At 36.5% G+C, this 16,263-nt stretch overlaps 1 protein-coding gene across 4 annotated transcripts in view; it reads left to right on the plus strand.

Annotated features, from left to right (window-relative positions):
• LOC150104800 (kelch-like protein 8) overlaps positions 1-16,263 on the plus strand; it is a 235,894-nt gene that overhangs the window by 46,797 nt on the left and 172,834 nt on the right. The window contains exon 1 of one of the 4 annotated variants that reach the window (XM_090395977.1): positions 111-204. The exons of the other annotated variants lie outside the window; for them this stretch is intronic. The gene's annotated coding sequence lies outside the window, so the exon portion shown is untranslated. Of the gene's footprint in view, positions 1-110; positions 205-16,263 lie in introns of those variants that run through there. 4 annotated transcript variants of the gene reach the window in all.

A 16,263-nucleotide genomic window follows, 5' to 3' on the forward strand; every position in this document is an offset into this window, starting at 1 on the left:
GTAAAAACAATTCATTTGTTCTGCTCTTCGCTGGCAAACATGCCATGTCTTCTCTCTATATAGAATAGTTTCTCTTGTTTGTTTTTAGAACAGGTGTGTGACGTTACGCTTCTCGAAACAACAGCTTCTGCTTACTTCTGACAAGTGGCAGACTACAGTATCATCCGTGAAAGGATGGACATCTGTAAGCCATTCCTCTTTCAGGTAAGATGGCTTGCCGTTAGTTCTGTTCCAATGCTGTTTTTGCCATGCCACAGACATGTTTGCGTTTATTTATTTATAGATGCACAATAAGATTTACTGAGAAAATTGTAAATATACGGGATTCCTGTGAACTTTAGTAACTATATCGATAGATGCGGACGTAGCTTATAATTTAAATTTATACGAGTTTATAAACAGTTTTATTGTGCGATATCACCGTAGAGCAGACATTTAATTAATATTATTATGTAATCGTTTTGCATTAATGTTTCTCTTGTGATAACAAGAGTGTGTGTGTGTGTGTGTGTCCTTTCAGCCGACATGGCGTTGTTTTATCGAGATGGTGAAGGCTATGCAGGGCAGTTGCATACAGGGGAAGATAAGCTAGTAGTAGTTCTAAATATTCTAAATTAATCTGACATAAATTAAATTAGTAGCCTCATGTCGATCCTACTCTACACGAGGCTACTATAATTTAATAATTATAGTTGTTTATTAAAATTTAAAAAAATATTATGACCTATGGTTCTATATTTTCTTTACTTTTTTTTTTTCTTGATACATTTTGGTCAGTTTTGTCACGAAGGACAAATAGCTAATCCTTTTTCGCATAGAACACCCGAACCGCTAACACGGAGTACGTGCTAATGAACTGAATTTTTTATTTACTGCTTATATAAGTGCAATAGTTCCGCTTTAGAAGGGAAAAAAAACATTGATCCGATGTTTGTAATGATGCTAATTCAAATAAATAAGTAATTCAAATAAATGAGGACGGCTTTTGCCCTGAAAGTTGATCTGCTATTAGTGACCAGATTTAATTTACTATAATAGACAGAGCAAATTAAACGAATGCTGTTATGAAATGATTTTTTTTTTTTTTTGCTTTATATCTTTTTTTATGGCAGAATTTGTATCTAGTGTAAATTATAAAAAGTTAAAATAGAAAGTTCTTGTTACTTTCCTGGAAGCTAAAAGCGTGCCTAATTCCCAAAAATGTACACTTCAGAGCTGTTGCGAAATTAACAGGAGAGATAAGAGAATGGCAGTAGTTTAAATAAACAAAACAGAATCAATCATCATACTCGAAAAGGAAGAACCTTCTGATTTTTATTTTCAATAAAACAAAACATGAAATCGACAGCCTGAAGTAAGTCTTGAATTTAAAAAAAAAACCACGCACACAAACCAATGTATGTGGAGAATTTAGTAATAGAGACGGGGTGTTGTTTTTTTTGGGGGGGGGGGGGAGGGGAGTAGAGTATCCTCGCCTAGTTGAGTCCTTGAGCTGCTTGGATGTGTCATGTCATAATTATAAATTTTCCACTATTTCTGAGAGGGAATAAAACTCATAAAGACATTTTGTGTGTTGTGGGCGTGGGTGGTATGCTCTTCTTCTTACTGCTGGTATCAATCAGAAGGCATTTTTGATTGGGTGAAAAACAGAATGGTATTTTTTTTTTAGTTGCCGAGATTATATGGAATCTGTGAGAATTTATTGCACTGGGATTTGTTCTGATGGTCATAAAATCTGAAAGTCGTAGTTTTATCTAATTCCTATGGAATTTATTAAGTATTTTTCAGTTTCTGGAATATTTTCATGAAGATGAAACTTTGAATTTGAATTGAAATCTTCAATTGAAGGTGAATTAGCCAATCTCATACGGAGGCAGCAGTTTTTTTTTTTTCCGGAAAATTGGTTTTTCATTTTGCATACGGGAAAATCTGCCATGGAAACACACACACACACTACAGTTGCGTTGTTCTTGTCAGCTTGTATGATAACGATCTCTTTGTTATTCTTAAGACTTTTTAAACAAACATAAGCTTATCAGAAAGTTTAATTCGCTAAAGACAACACAAGAACAACCAACCCCTGAATAATCTTCATGGAAGAACTAAAAAATTAGTGATAAACCAATCGTCATATGTTCTAAATCATGACGAAGAACAAATTCTCCAAAAAGGTCTCAATTTTGTCCTTGCTCCTAAAAAAACTATTCCCAATGAAATGTTCTTAACTAAGATGGAGAAAACTACATCACTGCTTCCTGCCGCAGACGCCAGTTTACTTCGCATGGAAGCAATACTTGTGATTAACAATGCAAGACCTCCATCTGACAACATCTCCCTTGGCGAAAGGCTAGCCATAAAAAGTCTTAAGAATAACAAAGATATCGTTATCATACAAGCTGACAAGGGCAACGCAACTGTAGTGCTAAACAAAATCTTGGCGTTATTAGAGTTAGATACATACTTGGAAATTGAGAGAGATCCAACGAGGGAGATACATAACAAAACAAACAACCTCTTACAAAAAAGCCACGACACTTCCACGAAACATACGCCTTTGCCGCTCGCTCTTTACATCCACTCATCTCAAGGTTATATGGTCTCCCAAAGATACACAAAGAAAACTGTCCACTAAGACCAATCGTAGAGAGCATTGACTCGCCTACCTACAGCTTATCTAAGTTTCTGGCTTCATCCTTAAAAGGTTTTACAGGAAATTCTTCTTTATATATAAAAAATTTAAAAGATTTGGTCTCGAAAATCAAAAATTTAAAACTCCAGCCTTCAGATATCATGGTGAGCTTTGACGTGGTGGCTCTCTTTACAAACGTTCCAACTCAAAAGGTTCTCGATATTTTAAAGAACAAGATTTCAAACAAGATGTTTTCCTTGCTATCACATTGCGTTCACTCCGGCTACTTTCAATATGAGAAAAAAGTTTATAAACAAAATAAGGGATTGGCAATGGGCAGCTTCCTGTCTCCTATATTAGCTAACATCTTTTTTGAAGATTTCGAACAAAAGGCAATCTCCTCAGCTACTCTTAAACCAAAAATTTGGCTGAGATTTTTAGATGACATATTTCTTATCTGGGAACACGGCACCGATAACCTTCAGTCATTTTTAAATCATTTGAATAACTTCCACCAAGACATCAAATTAACAATGGAGGTTGAAGAAAATGGATCTCTTCCCTTCCTGGACGTAAGACTTACTAAGACATCTGATTCTATTAAAATCTCAATCTTTAGAAAATCTACACTCATAGATAGATACCTACATGCGTCCTCACATCACTATCCTGCACAGAAAGTGGGTATCATCTCAACTCTAGCACATTGTGCCATATCTATACTGTCAGATGATGAAGAGCTAAAAAATGAACTACAACATGTACAAAGAACCTTCACAAGTAATGGATACTCGTCGAAAACTATTAATAAGCATCTATACCGCCGCCATCAAAACAACTCAGAAACACAAGACAACCCTAAATGTTATATCTCCTTACCATACATCAGCTCGCTCTCCACGAAACTAAGAAGAATTTTATGAACGTTCAACATAAAAACCTGCTTCTCTACTCTTCCTAAACTAAGATCGATTTTAAGCAAATACAAACAAGCTCACAACCATCTACAGTTCCCAGGAGTGTACAAAATCACGTGTGACTGCGGGAAGCAATACTATGGCCAAACTGAAAAATCCATCCTCCTACGTCTGGAAGAACACCAGAGGGACATTGCCTACAAAAGAACTAGAGCAAGTGCCCTGTCAAGCCATGTACTGTTTTCAGTAAACACAAATGATGAAGGCCGTCAACGTGAGATAAACTGGACAACTTCAAACCTTCATATATGCCGTGACGAGGTGTAGCGCCGAATAGTCGAGTCTAAGAAAATTGTTATCGACCCTCCTAATCATATAAATAATAACCTTAGTCATAATCTACCGGACTCTTTCAGCTCTGTTATCCGATATTGGCACACTCGTGAAATCAGACGCACGCAGGTGCCCAACAATAGAACTTCAACACGGACTGTAGCTACAGTTCAAAGCTAACTGAATTTTATAATAGTTGTTTTTATAGTGATACGATGTTTCTTATAGTGTTTTTTATTTGCTTTCTATGTTCCCACGCCTGAAGAAGTCGGACAATCCGGTGAAACATGTTGCGTTTTGAATAAATTTAATTGTTATTCTAGTTCTCGGTTCTAAGTCTACATATAAATATAAACATATCCCAATTCCGAGTTAATATTACAGATCATTATATATATATATAATATAAAAAATTTTTATTATATACAGGGTGTTCGGGATAAATTTGACAGTTTCGTAAGGAAAAAGAAAATCTTCTTTGTATCTATTAAATTTAATGAATTGACAAAAAAACATTACAGGCAGAGTTAATTACAATACTATCAACAAGATTTACTCAAAATAACCACCATTAGCATCGATCACAGCTTCAATTCTGCTTCGGAACCTCGAACAAGCTGATGCTACAGTCTCCCTGGGAAGGGCCGCAAAAACTGTTTTAATTTTATCCATTAACTGGGCTTTTGTATTACTGGAAGTGCGATTGGTGTCTTTTTCAACCTGCGCCCCATACAAAATAATCCATGGGGTTAAGGTCTGGGGAGTTTGGAGGCCAAACATTTGGACTGGTGAAGTCGTAGAAATTTTCAGACAACCATTTTTGACTTTTCCCAGAGGTGTGGCAAGGGGCCGAATCCTGCTGCCATACATACGGCCTACCATTGGCTACCCTTGTTATCCAGGGCTTGACTACAGTTAGCAACTCCACGAACAAAGCCCGAATTCCAATGCCAGGGTTCTTCAACACCTGTTCCTGCAGATTTGCGAGGAATTCTGCTGTACGAACGCAATCAGATCGTCTGCTAGGGATCTTTCTTCTTGCTACATCCTCGTAGTCACCATTGCAAGTCTCTAGTTCATGCCTGATTGTTTTTACTGTATTCAGGGAGCATTGGGCAGCAGTCGTAATATCCTTATTTTGATGGCGGGCACGAATCATCATGATACAAGTTATTCTCTTCCATGATTCAGGTGGGTTCCAGCTATCCATCCTTTCTGACATCTTGTATATGAATGAAGAAGGGTCCAAACTTTTAAATGAAGAGAAGTGTGTGTTAATACATGTAACTTACGGAAAAATATAATTAATTATAAATATGTCAAATTTATCCCGAACACCCTGTATATATATATATACTGGTGGGCAGTAGATGAGATGACAATGTGTGTTGATGGTAGGGTTGTTGTGTAATTGGAGGATTAATAAGGAAGACGATGAGTTGCAGTGGAGCAGTGTGCCCTTCCACGATGAGTCCTTGGACCCCCCCCCCCGCTTGGAGGTGTTACGTAATAATAATAATAATAATAATATGCCGACACTAATTTGCATGTAACATTGTTACTGTCGTTAGATTTTTTTTTCATATTAATGTCGATTACTATTACTATTAATAGTCAGTACCGTCGACAGGGTGTAGCATAGAGGCAGCCTGCTTCACGGCGAAGCTTAATAATGGTGCTCGTTCAGCCATATTGCGGTAGGCGCCGTCGCTATACTAACAATTCAAGTGCGGGAAGAAGTTTTCCAAGCTTAAACGGATTAAAAATTATTTGCGAACAGCAGTGACCAAAGAAAGATTGGTTGGTCTAGTAACTATCTATAGAGGTGGACATAGCTTATAATTTAAATTTAGAAGAGCTTATAAACAGTTTTATTGTGCGATAACCCCGTAGAGCAAATATTTAATTAATATTATTATGCTATCTTTTTGCATTTATGTTTCTCTTGTAATAAAAAAAAAATAGCAATTGGAGATTTTCTTATATTTTTGTCTTATAATCCATCAGGGGCGATATGTAACTGTTTGCCTCAGGCGCGATCTAATCTGGCGACGGCCCTGTTAATAGTAATATCAATATCTTTATGTTGATATTTCTGCTTTGCTGTTTTGCGTATGATATCAGAATGAGGATGTTACAGTCGCGGTATTGTTTTGTTAGGCGTGTCCATGAGGTCTGAATTGTAATCCTAACTAATAATTACAACCGGTTTTCAATGAATATTGTGAACAAGGTATTGTATTCACAAATGTGTATTTTGTTAATATTGTTTTTCGTTCAAGGAGATTCTCCAATTATTGGAGTATGTGCCGTTTTTGTAATTTACTAGTTTTTGTAAACAACTTTGAAATTTGAATTGAAAAATGTTTTTAAGGGATTTACAGATATTTTGAATGTATGGAAATGTTTGTTTTCGAGACGAGAGTTTGGGCGATTATTGTGTAATCAATTAATTGTTTTGGATATTGTCCATTTTGAAAGATATATATATATATATATATATATATATATGATAGGGTGTCGAGGCTAGCTGGTGAACGGACGTGCTATCGGAGAGCTCCTGAGAGATTTGTGTTTTTTGTTGATTTATTGGTGTTTTGGATTCAATTTAATGGACTTAAGTGTGTAATTTTGGTATATTATTGGAGCTTTATTAGCGTGGTTAGTGTACTAAAGTGTTTTATAACATAATCTATGTCGGGAAGTCGCTGCTAGATGAATTCGTAATGTGTAGTGTTCGTGCAAGCTCCAGATAAGATAAGTATCATTTTCAGTTATCGATACAAATTACTTAATATTGTGTAGTTTTGTTTTGTTTGCCTTGCGTATTTTAGTGCGTCTATTTTTGGTGTGTTATGACGTATAATTTGACAAAACACGTTGCAAATAATTATGGCACCTGTGCGAAGGAAAATGGCGGCCAGTAATGAAGGTTCGCCATCGTTATCAAAGAACGGTAGCATAAAAGAAATGAGTCAGTGTACTAGCTGTGAAATGTACGCTTTGCGGAGTGCGGTCGGAGTGTGGTTAGATGACAATAAAGGATTGAATGTGTGTAGAAAATGTAGGGAGAATGAGGAATTGAAGTGTATTTCGGATCGTGAGTGTGATATTTTTGTCAACCTTCAGAATGAAGGAAATAGGGATATGACAAGAAACGGCAAGGTTGTACATGAACATTGTGAGAGTGTGAATGTAGAAAGTGAGAATGATAGTATAAATGGTTTCTCAGAGAACAAAAAAGATGAGATAGATGCATTGAGTGAGATCGCGTTGTTGAATAGTGCGATAGAAAGAGCAAAACAGCAGCTAGAGTGCATGAACAAAAGTAGACTGAATGAACCAACCAATAATAAAAGGTATGACAGGAAAAATAGACGTATGAATGTGAACATGAAGAAAATGAAGGATAGAGTGCTGTATGGAGACTCGTTAGTACGAGGTGTGTTAGTAGAAGATTTGACAAAATCGTACCAACCTGGTGCGACCATAAAGGACATAACTGCGTCTATTAGAGAGCAAAAGGAAAGGATGAAAGAAATGATTGTTATGGCAGGTACGAATGATTTGAAAGGAGATAAAATGGAAATGATAGAAGACCTGAATGAATTGTTTGAGGTAGCAAAAGAAAAGAGTGAGAGCGTTAGAATGATTAGTCTTTTGCCACGGTATGACAGTGAAATGTTTAAAAGGAGGGCTATAATTGCGAATGACTTTATGCGTGGGTTATGTATGACGAGTGGTGTGGAATTTGTGGATGTGTGGAGTGAGTTTGATGGGCGAAAGGATCTATATAAGATGGATGGCTTGCATTTGAATGGTTAAGGTGTAAGAAGACTTGAGAAAGTGTTGCTGAATGTAGTGGATGTGCAAATTCAGGGAAACTAGATTTGTTAGGGGGGGGGGAGTAGAGATATAGTCCTTATGGAGGCAGTTGAATGTAAGAACGAATATAATATGCCAGAGCAAATAAGGACAACAAATCTGAGTGGGATAGTTAATATAAGGCATCAAGGTAGGGTTGGGGCTAATGGGGGTCTTAAATTCATGTACACTAATACTAGGAGTATTAGGAACAAGAAGGAAGAGTTTTTGACCATGGTTGGCACTTTCAGACCACAGGTTATAGTTATTAGTGAAACATGTTTGACTGTAGATGATATAACTAGTGGGATTGAATGTGATGGGTATAGTGTGTTCAGGAATGACAGAGAGAATAAAATGGGGGGAGGAGTATTGTTGATGATAGCTGATGAGCTCCAGCCAAGGAGAATAGAAGTTGAATTGCAGGATAGAGAAAAGAGCACATTTGAGGCCATTTGGTGTGAGATTGTGGCTAGCAGAACTAAATATACAATTGGGTGCTGCTATAGACCAGGTGATGGAAAAGATGGTGGTGACAGTATGCACAAGCAAATAGAAGAAATGGGTGGAAGGAGGGTGATTATTATGGGAGATTTCAACTATGGTCGCATTGATTGGAGTGAGGAGAGGACACACTGGAGGAAGGAACTGGATTTTATGCGGTTATTAAGGGATAACTATCTGCGACAGCATGTAATGGAAAATACTAGGGGTCAGAGAGTGCTTGACCTAGTAATTACATCTGAGGATGTGGCTGTAACAAATATGACCACACTGCCACCAATCGGTGAGAGTGATCATAGGGTCTTAACTTGGGAGGTGGCTAAAGGTGTAGAATTTTCAATTAAGACAGGGTACATGTGGAATTATCGGGCTGGAAAGTATGACAAGCTTAGGAGTTTGATTGGTTCAGTGACATGGCATGTACAACTGCAACAACTAGAAGTTGATAGTGCATGGGAGGTAGTTAAGAAGTGCTTGCATGAAGCAATGGCTGACTGTATACCTAGAGTCCGAATAATAAATCAAGTAGGGGTTAAATGGATGAATAACACCATTAAACTTGAGTTGCAAAAAAAGAAACAACTATGGAGGGAATTTAAGGAGAAGGGTGACCGGCAGGCCAGAAGGGTGACGAGTGTGGTAAGAAAAGCAAAAAAGGATTACGAAAGAACATTGGCTATGCAGGCCAAAGAGAATCCTAAACAGTTTTTTAGATATGTAGCAAGTAAAAGGAAAAATGTACATGGCAGATTGATTTTAAAGAATGCCGATGGTAGGGAGGTAACTGAATCAGTTGAGATAGTTGAGTTACTGAGTGAGCACTTTGCAAAAGTATATCATCCAGGTGGTGACATTGCAGAAACGAATAAACCAGTAGATTATACGGGAATTGTGGTTAATGAAGTGGAGGTGAGTAGTCTATTGCATAACCTCAATGTCAATACATTTGTGGGATTGGATGGTATACCAGCTCGTGCTGTACGAGAAGCAGCTAAAGAATTGTCAGTACCCTTGACCATTTTGTTTAATTTGAGTCTCGGGTCTGGGTTAGTCCCGAGGGGGTGGAAAGAGGGGAAAATAGTTCCACTGCATAAAGGCGGTTCCAAGACTGCTGTTGTAAATTACCGACCGATTAGCATATCAGGAATCATTGTCAAGGTCTGAGAGAAATTAGTCAAGAAAAGAATACAGGATTGGATAGATGAAAATGGGATATTGTATGGGGGACAACATGGTTTTGTGATAGGTAGATCATGCCTCAGTAACTTGCTCACGTTTTATAACACAGTGACGGCTGAACTGGATAGGGGTAATGGGTTTACAGTGATACTACTGGACCTTGCCAAGGCCTTTGATAGGATACCACATGGAACCCTAATCAGTAAACTGGAGCAGATGGGTATAGATATAGGGTTGGTGAGATGGATAAGAGGGTGGTTGAAGGAGAGATATCAAAGAGTGGTTTATTCAGGAGTGGAGTCTAAAAGACGTCTTGTGACTAGTGGAGTGCCACAGGGCTCTGTTCTTGGACCACTGCTTTTCAATTTGTTCATCAATGATATTGGAAAGGATCTGAGAGGAAGTGTTCACTTGTTTGCTAATGATGCAAAGTTGGGTAGAGCAATTGTGAGTGCACAAGATGTCAAAATTTTACAGGATGATTTGGATAGTTTGGAGGACTGGGCTAGGAAAAATGGATGTCAATTTAATGTGGCAAAGTGTAAGGTTATGCACTTTGGGGTGAAAAGAATAGCAGCAGTATATCGCATTGGTGGAATCATACTCCACGAGATTGATGAGGCCAGGGATTTGGGAGTGTTGGTGGATAGGGAGTTGAAGTTTAGGGGGCACATTGCAAAAGTAACTAAAACAGCTCACCAAATCACTTGGCTTCTGAAAAATACTTTAACATGCAGAGACGAACAAGTTGTTGCTCCTCTGTATCGAGTCTTGATAAGACCCCATCTGTATCTTATCAAGACTCGATAAGATCCAGATGGGGTCTTATCGTTGTCAGGAACAACGAACAAGTTGTTGTTCCTCTGTATCGAGTCTTGATAAGACCCATCTGGACTTCTGTGCCCAGCTATGGGCACCAGGGTTTCTTCGTGATGGGGAGGAAGTGGAGAGGGTCCAGAGACGAGTGACCAAGATGATAGCAGGTCTGTGGAATGAACCTTATGAGAATAGGTTGAAGATTTGTGGGTTGCAGAAATCGGACGATAGGCGAAGGAGGGGTGATATGATTGAGACATTCAAATTACTGAAGGGTTTTTATAAGATTGATCCAGAAGATATTTTTGAAAATATGACTGGTGGTTGGAGGACTAGAGGCCATGCATGGAAGCTGGGCAAGAGCGTGGTTGACAAGGGTGTTAGAGCTAGGTTCTTTACTTGGAGAGTGGTAAATGAGTGGAATAAGCTTCCAGAGTCTGTTGTGGGTGCTACGACCGTGAATGAGTTCAAGGCAAGGTATGATAGATACTGTGTGAATGTTGAATAGTTGTTCTTGACATGATGTTAGGGCCTCCCTCGATGAGTCTGTCGACTCCTTGGAGTTTCCCGGAACAACAACAACAACAACAACAACAACAACAACAACAACAACAACAACAACAACAATAATAATAATAATAATAATAATAATAATAATAATAATAATAATAATAATAATAATAATAATAATAATATATGCTTCAGATGCGCGATTTCTTGACTTAATGCTGTGGCTGTTGAGGAATTTTATTATTATTATTATTATTATTATTATTAATATCCGACAAGCACATGGCGATACACAGAATTCTGAACATCAAAAACTTGAAACACTACATGATATTGACAAGGAATTACTTCAACATCTCCTATCGAAACAACAGAGACACATATCGTATAACACGACCTACAACAACTCTCTACATCCCTACACCCTTCAACAATTCATATGGTTCATTTGTGAGATCACATCAGATACCCACCCAACTCAACAACCTACCAAGAAATTTAAGACACATAGATAACTACAGAACATTAAAACACGAACTCTGGAAAATGTACCAGCAAAGTTAATATACCATTAACAGTAATATACACATCACAAATCACCAGCATCCAATGCCAACATCCCATACATAAACGGTAGCAGCAACATGATTAGTGAAGCCTGAATCCCACTCTCTTCACAAAAGCTAACCCAAGCTTCGAAGTAGGTGGGATTAACTCTCCTCACTCAACCACATGTAATCCTTATAACCAAAGAAGCAGATTATGTAATAAAACAGTTAGTAAAGTATACAACAATAAAGAAGATACTGAAGATACTGATTATTATGTGATGATATCATTAATATAATACTCTTATGTAACATGAAAAAATAATGTAATAAATCATTCTTATTAAAAATTATATAAACAAAAAATTATTATACAAAATATTCTACATAATCTTCATTGTTAATATTAGAAGAACATGTGTTGTAAATACATAATATAGAGGCAAAAAATACTATTAAAAATTTTAGTTGAAATCGATATAGAAAATGCAGCACTTAGCTGAATTCTGTAAAATTATAAGTTACAATGTCACTCAAGATGTCTATTGTATGTGTAAATATTTTAGCAATCAATAAATTACTATTACAATTTAAAAAATTATTATTATTATTATTATTCCACTCTCCACTCCACTCCACTCTCCAACATTATATAGCACCTATTCTTTAATTATATTATATTATATTATATTATATTATATTATACAGGGAGTTACAGACTCATTGAGGGAGGACTCTTGAAAATGCAATTCCTTGGTACCCACCATTACCTCTCCATGAAAACATTCGCCGAAGACGCGCTCACAATGTTCAGTGGTAGCTTATTTTATTCTCTCATTAACTACACGCCAAAAGAACCTGGACCCCACATGTTTCCTTACCATATTTCCTTTGTGTCTATACCGCAAGATCCCCTTACTACCTTGTATGGTTCTGTCATATTTCCTCTCTTTCCTTCTGTTTCTGGAACTTTGAAGGCGCCACACTCTCTCAATCTCTCTTCATATGCAAAGTTCACAAAGTAGATTTGATTTTGATTAGCTGGTGCTAGATGTTTCCGACTGTTTTCTTATATTTACGGAACCCATATGATATCTACGCAGATGTAGTAGTTCAGATGTAGTCTTATCAATCATTATCTTGTAAACTGGGACAATAATTTCCTTATTTCTGCAATTAGCGTTCTTTTTAACATTTTAGTTATTCGATGTGATGTCTTAACCAGCTTAGCAATGTGCCCTATAAACTTTAACTCACTTTCCGTCTTTACCCCTACGTCTCTTGCTTCATCAGTCAGTTGCAGCTCTTTCGCCAAAGACGCGCTCTGGTAGCTTATTTCATTATCTCACTAACTACACGCCAAAAGAACCTGGACCTCACCTGTAATGTAACACTCAGTCTACATTGTCTTCAGTCCAGAAATGCATAACCTTGCACTAAGCAACATTAAACCGATATTTTTCCATAGAAAAATAGTTTATATATTTTTCTATGGAAAATGTTTTATATATTTATATAAAATATATATTTTATATAAATATATATATAAAATATATATATAAAATATATATTTTATATATATTTATATATTAAATATTTTATATATTTTTCTATGGAATGATGGAAAAATATTTTTCCATCATTTTTCCATAGAAAACAGCCTGCAAGGATTCTGTATCAGATACGTCTCTTATCACTTGACTCAACTTTGCATTATCCGCATATATCAATATCAATAAGTATCGTAAATTAGTATCGTATCGCTACGTTCTTGGGTTTATGATAAGCTTTGGTGCTGATATGTTTATAAATATAAAACACCCTGGTAACTATATAAAACCATCACAACAATGCCGCTCTCTCGAACTATCTTTTATTATCCTTATGTATTCCGAAACCAACGTTGTGCACTCTTTTTTCTACTGGCAATTGTAGTTCAGCTTAAAAGTCAGTCCATATCTTTTATGGAAAGTCGTATCGAAAGTTCCATATGCCTTTTATGGAACTTTTCAAAGATAAGGACGCCTCCTTAGCAGTTGGAAGAGCAACACAGTAGCGCCTGTTGTTGGTTAGAAAGGCATTTTCGATTCCTATCTTGAGTGCCAAGGACATTTATAATAGATTTTGAACTGAAGGAGAATTACCTTTTTTCTTAAATGGATTTTTTATTTATTTATTTTTGCAGAATATGCAAACTGATTGAAAAACATATGCAATTTTGAATAATGGCATTCAATCCTTATCTCATAAAAAACAATTAACATGTATTTTGCGCTACTTGGAAGCCTGTCAGCTAATCCTGTTAGATTAGTATACCACTAGATTTAACATGAAGTCCCATGTTACTTACTAAGGTTTAGAAAATTCAAGCAGCAGATCTCGACATCTATGGCGTTCGACCGAGTCTGTTGCTTAGAAATCTTCCCAACTTCTATTCTATGATCTTTCTTCGGTTCATTATAATTTCCGGGATCAGCTTTTCCTTTCACCATTTACTGGGTATCATTGGATGCATACTTTCTTTAACCGTTCTACTAATGCAGAAACAATTTAGAGCTCTGAGTTGTTTCCGTATTACATAGTGAATTCAATCTGATTTCAAATTGAGTTCACTGCTTCTTCTGCAAGATAATCCACAGCTAGTACCCCTAACAACATCTCAGGCTTTCATGTTGTCAATTTTACTAATTCTGTAAAAGAATCAAATGGAATCATTCAGAGAAGATTCACTCATGGCAAGACCATATAATGATATAAATTATATAATTCTTTGGTTAGTTGTAATACGATGAATTTATTTAACAGGAGATAGAGTGGAAAGCATGATAAACAAAAAAGATAACAAAGAAGTGAGTTAAAACAAAGATACAAACTTCATGTTTTACTGTTAGAGTTGAAAATATGGAGTCGGTGAATTTATGCTATTATTTAGATTTACGACCGAAGCAACTAACTACAAGGCCCATGTTTTTCTGTTTATTGCGTATGTTCTTACAACGGGTTTACCTGTGTTATGGGATGAAACCTTCCACTTCTGTATGAGACCAGCTAACTCATCTTCGTTGATAAGACATTATAAAGACTCTTAGCGTATTAGACGAGATTCGAACTTGGGTCTCTCCATGCAAAGGCCATTGTCAATACTGAATGAGCTACGGATTCTCTGTGAGTTTACGTATTACGTAACCATAATGAAGAATTAGAAAGGTATGGCTGGCGGATAGATTAATTAATAAAAAATGTGAAACAATAGAAATAGAGGAATGAGCTATGAGTGAATATGCAGAGGGAGCCAACTTATACCTGGAGTGGTTAATCTCGTGTTAGTCATATCGATTTGGCCACAGTTGTGACTCAGCCAGTGGTTAAATTCAGCCGTGGAAGGTCCCCCGGAACTTTTTTATGCACTGGACCCAGAATATTTTTCTGTTTTGTGACTTTTCTCCCTTTACAATAATTAAGCCTATCGCGAAACAGACAGCAATGACCGGTTAAGATTGGTGCGGTATTAACAAAAGATCGCGCTACCGAAAGATAAAAGCATAGCTGACAATTGAGTTAAAATGTAAACTCTCTTCAACCGAATTCTATATGTGAAATTCACTGCCATACTAACATTCACTATATCTAATTGCGCTATGTGTTGAGGAATATATTACACAGACTGCTCATACCTTATTCGCTGACATAATAAAAGTACTTGTTTTTCTTGCCTCTGCAGTATAGTGGCTGTTGGGGGGAGGGCGTGTTGTTTACACGCCCTCCCCCCAACAGCCACTATAATCAGGGGTTATATGCGATGTTATATGCGATCGCGAGTTATATTCGAGTAAATAGGTATTTCAACTATGAATAAGTACATTGGTACCTTCTTTAAACGGAAAAATAGCTCGGATCACTGTGATAATACAAAACGAGTTTGTAATGACAGTTTGTGTGTAGTTTCTGAAGAGAAGAAGTCTGTAACAAATCCACTGAAACACAGAATTCCCATCAGTTGCAATGCGATAATATTATATGCTGAACGAAAGGAAAGATTTGCTGACTTGCTGGACAATTGTTATTTTGTAGGAACATTTTTCTGTTTTGTGACTTTTCTTCCTTTACGGTAATTATGCCTACATTATTATGTTATTATTCAACAATTGTTTATAGTTTTGAATGTGTATATAAATTCAATATCAACAGCCGCCTGATTACGAACTCGTGATGAAAAGGACGGGGAGGTTTGGAGCTTTCCCGGATAGCATTCAAAGGCAAATACAATTAGTTATTTTGTATAGCGCCCCGGAACTTATTCGTTTAGAATTTAACCACTCGACTCAGCATATCGTTTACCTGCTGTTCGTTTTTTTTTTCCCTCTTCCAGCATCGAAGTAGTTGGACTATACCTTTTGAAACTGTATTTTCGTAATGAACATAAAATTGATTCCGATATTACATTTGGTAGTGGTTACATGGCTGTCCACGCAAAATATGAATTTGTTAATTTGTGGAGTCCATGCCGTTGCTATTGAAATGGACCTGCTCCAGGTGTAAGGATGACAATGATGATAATGATATCAGATGATGATAATAATAATACAAAAAAACGCCATCTCATCTGGATGCTCAGACAAGACCAGATATCGCTTCTACTTTCAGATTTTACTTCCATCCTTTCCTGGCCCAAATATATCACATGATAGCTTCCTACACTGGACTTCCTCTTTTGGGAATAATAATAATAACAACAATAATAATAAACGTAAGAATTTAATTTACATTAGAATCTTATTTTTAAATACTCTACTTATATTTTTTTTTAATTCCATGGTTATTTCTAGAATATCTACGTTTCGTTGTTAAAGCTTGTGATCTCTCTTGAAAACTGATATAAGAATAAAGAATTCTGTTAAAAGAGCACTAGAAATAAAGTATCAAATATTTTGTTAAATGGATTAAGTAGTATAGATAGGAAATT

Source organism: Typopeltis vanoorti, chromosome 7 (genome assembly GCF_054136105.1).
Source record: "Typopeltis vanoorti isolate ZY-2024b chromosome 7, IOZ_Tvanoo_1.0, whole genome shotgun sequence".
NCBI classification, from domain to species: domain Eukaryota; kingdom Metazoa; phylum Arthropoda; class Arachnida; order Uropygi; family Thelyphonidae; genus Typopeltis; species Typopeltis vanoorti.